This window comes from Electrona antarctica (genome assembly GCF_951216825.1).
Source record: "Electrona antarctica genome assembly, contig: scaffold_51, whole genome shotgun sequence".
Lineage (NCBI taxonomy): Eukaryota > Metazoa > Chordata > Actinopteri > Myctophiformes > Myctophidae > Electrona > Electrona antarctica.
The window spans coordinates 479,847-483,742 of NW_027637067.1; the positions used below are offsets into that span (position 1 = coordinate 479,847).

Consider the following 3,896-nt stretch of genomic DNA (forward strand, 5'->3'; position numbering starts at 1 on the left):
ACACAGATACTGAAGTAAGACACACAGATAGTCTACTACCTACAAAATGTCTTCTAAATCCTGACAGTTTTCATATCATATATTCATATCAGTGGTTCTCACAGGGTTAAACCCTATGTTTCTATATCAGTGGTTCTCACAGGGTTAAACCCTATGTTTCTATATCAGTGGTTCTCACAGGGTTAAACCATATGTTTCTATATCAGTGGTTCTCACAGGGTTAAACCTCATGTTTCTATATCAGTGGTTCTCACAGGGTTAAACCCTATGTTTCTATATCAGTGGTTCTCACAGGGTTAAACCCTATGTTTCTATATCAGTGGTTCTCACAGGGTTAAACCCTATGTTTCTATATCAGTGGTTCTCACAGGGTTAAACCCTATGTTTCTATATCAGTGGTTCTCACAGGGTTAAACCCTATGTTTCTATATCAGTGGTTCTCACAGGGTTAAACCATATGTTTCTATATCAGTGGTTCTCACAGGGTTAAAACCTATGTTTCTATATCAGTGGTTCTCACAGGGTTAAACCCTATGATTCTATATCAGTGGTTCTCACAGGGTTAAACCCTATGTTTCTATATCAGTGGTTCTCACAGGGTTAAACCCTATGTTTCTATATCAGTGGTTCTCACAGGGTTAAACCCTATGTTTCTATATCAGTGGTTCTCACAGGGTTAAACCCTATGTTTCTATATCAGTGGTTCTCACAGGGTTAAACCATATGTTTCTATATCAGTGGTTCTCACAGGGTTAAACCCTATGTTTCTATATCAGTGGTTCTCACAGGGTTAACCCCTATGTTTCTATATCAGTGGTTCTCACAGGGTTAAACCCTATGTTTCTATATCAGTGGTTCTCACAGGGTTAAACCATATGTTTCTATATCAGTGGTTCTCACAGGGTTAAACCCTATGTTTCTATATCAGTGGTTCTCACAGGGTTAACCCCTATGTTTCTATATCAGTGGTTCTCACAGGGTTAAAACCTCATGTTTCCATGTCATATATTCATATCAGTGGTTCTCAAACTATTTCATGTCAAGGAACCTAAACAATTATAGGTATTTGGCCGCCGACCCCCATCTCAAAATAAGTTGTTTCAGGGACCCCCCCCCCCGGACCCCCCCACCCTCCAACTGTATATACATTATGTTTACACAATACTGTATCTCCAACTGTATATACTTTGTGTTTACACAATACTGTATCTCCAACTGTAATACTTTGTTTACACAATGCTGTACCTCCAACTGTATATACTTTGTGTTTACACAATACTGTACCTCCAACTGTAATACTTTGTTTACACAATGCTGTACCTCCAACTGTATGTACTTTATGTTTACACAATACTCCAAGATTACAGAGTTAAGATCTATATTTGGCCAAAGTGGGAATTCTCTCATTTTCAGAATCAAAGCTGGATGATTCCGTCAGAGATTCTGAGATTGAGATCAAGGCTACACCAGACAGGAAAGAGATGGTTTGAGGTGCTGTTTGAATTCCAATCTGGCTTCAGAACATCGTCTCTACTGACACATGCTTCAGAACATCCTCTCCATGCTTCAGAACATCGTCTCTACTGACACATGCTTCAGAACATCCTCTCCATGCTTCAGAACATCCTCTACATGCTTCAGAACATCCTCTACACTAACACATGCTTCAGAACATCCTCTCCATGCTTCAGAACATCCTCTACATGCTTCAGAACATCCTCTACATGCTTCAGAACATCCTCTCCACTAACACATGCTTCAGAACATCCTCTACATGCTTCAGAACATCCTATACATGCTTCAGAACATCGTCTCTACTGACACATGCTTCAGGACATCCTCTACATGCTTCAGAACATCGTCTCTACTGACACATGCTTCAGAACATCCTCTCCATGCTTCAGAACATCCTTTACATGCTTCAGAACATCCTCTACACTAACACATGCTTCAGAACATCCTCTACATGCTTCAGAACATCCTCTACATTAACACATGCTTCAGAACATCCTCTACATGCTTCAGAACATCCTCTACACTAACACATGCTTCAGAACATCCTCTACATGCTTCAGAACATCCTCTCCACTAACACATGCTTCAGAACATCCTCTACATGCTTCAGAACATCCTATACATGCTTCAGAACATCCTCTCCATGCTTCAGAACATCCTCTCTACTGACACATGACTGCTGTATCTGAACGATCAAACGCAATGTTGACTCGGGGCAAATACTGTGGCACGGTCATGCTGGACCTCCAAATTCATTCTCTTCTACTGGACAAGCTGAAGGCTGTCGGTTTTGACCGCTCATCAATGAACTGGATGAAATCCTACCTGGAGGGAAGAGAACAATATGGAACCATGTCCTCTCCCCTCCCAGTGGGGGCGGTGGTGGCTCAGGGGTAGAGTGGCCACTAGGGGGCGGTGGTGGCTCAGGGGTAGAGTTGCCACTAGGGGGCGGTGGTGGCTCAGGGGTAGAGTGACCACTAGGGGGCGGGGGTGGCTCAGGGGTAGAGTGGCCACTAGGGGGCGGTGGTGGCTCAGGGGTAGAGTGACCACTAGGGGGCGGGGGTGGCTCAGGGGTAGAGTGACCACTAGGGGGTGGGGGTCACTCAGGGGTAGAGTGGCTGGATGGTAACCGCGAGGTTGCCAGTTTGAACCCGGGCTCCCCCAGAGTTAGTGGAGCCTTGCATGGTTTCCGCCGCCATCGGCGTATGAATGTGTGTGAATAGGTGTGAATGTGTGTGAATAGGTGTGAATGTGTGTGAATAGGTGTGAATGTGTGTGAATAGGTGTGAATGTGTGTGAATGTGTGTGAATAGGTGTGAATGTGTGTGAATAGGTGTGAATGTGTGTGAATAGGTATGAATGTGTGTGAATAGGTATGAATGTGTGTGAATGTGTGTGAATAGGTGTGAATAGGTATGAATGTGTGTGAATAGGTGTGAATGTGTGTGAATAGGTATGAATGTGTGTGAATAGGTATGAATGTGTGTGAATAGGTGTGAATGTGTGTGAATGTGTGTGAATGTGTGTGAATAGGTATGAATGTGTGTGAATAGGTGTGAATGTGTGTGAATGTGTGTGAATGTGTGTGAATAGGTGTGAATGTGTGTGAATAGGTATGAATGTGTGTGAATAGGTGTGAATGTGTGAATGTGTGAAGGTGTGAATGTGTGTGAATAGGTGTGAATGTGTGAAGGTGTGAATGTGTGTGAATAGGTGTGCATGTGGGTGAATAGGTGTGATTGTGTGTGAATAGGTGTGAATGTGTGTGAATAGGTGTGAATGTGTGTGAATAGGTATGAATGTGTGTGAATAGGTATGAATGTGTGTGAATAGGTATGAATGTGTGTGAATAGGTGTGAATGTGTGTGAATAGGTATGAATGTGTGTGAATAGGTGTGAATGTGTGTGAATAGGTGTGAATAGGTGTGAATAGGTGACCACTAGGGGGCGGGGGTGTGAATAGGTGTGAATGTGTGTGAATAGGTGACCACTAGGGGGCGGGGTGTGAATAGGTGTGAATGTGTGAAGGTGTGTTAATAGGTGTGAATGTGTGTGAATAGGTGTGAATGTGTGTGAATAGGTGTGAATGTGTGTGAATAGGTGTGAATGTGTGTGAATAGGTGTGAATGTGTGTGAATAGGTGTGAATGTGTGTGAATAGGTATGAATGTGTGTGAATAGGTGTGAATGTGTGTGAATAGGTGTGAATAGGTGTGAATAGGTGACCACTAGGGGGCGGGGGTGTGAATAGGTGTGAATGTGTGTGAATAGGTGACCACTAGGGGCGGGGGTGTGAATAGGTGTGAATAGGTTTGAATGTGTGTGAATAGGTGACCACTAGGGGGTGGGGGTGGGAATAGGTGTGAATAGGTGTGAATAGGT

At 43.5% G+C, this 3,896-nt stretch overlaps 1 protein-coding gene across 1 annotated transcript in view; it reads right to left on the reverse strand.

The window, feature by feature from the left end:
- LOC306919198 (uncharacterized protein) overlaps positions 1-3,896 on the reverse strand; it is a gene marked incomplete at its 3' end in the record, with an annotated part of 69,935 nt that overhangs the window by 942 nt on the left and 65,097 nt on the right. The gene's annotated exons all lie outside the window — the stretch shown is intronic.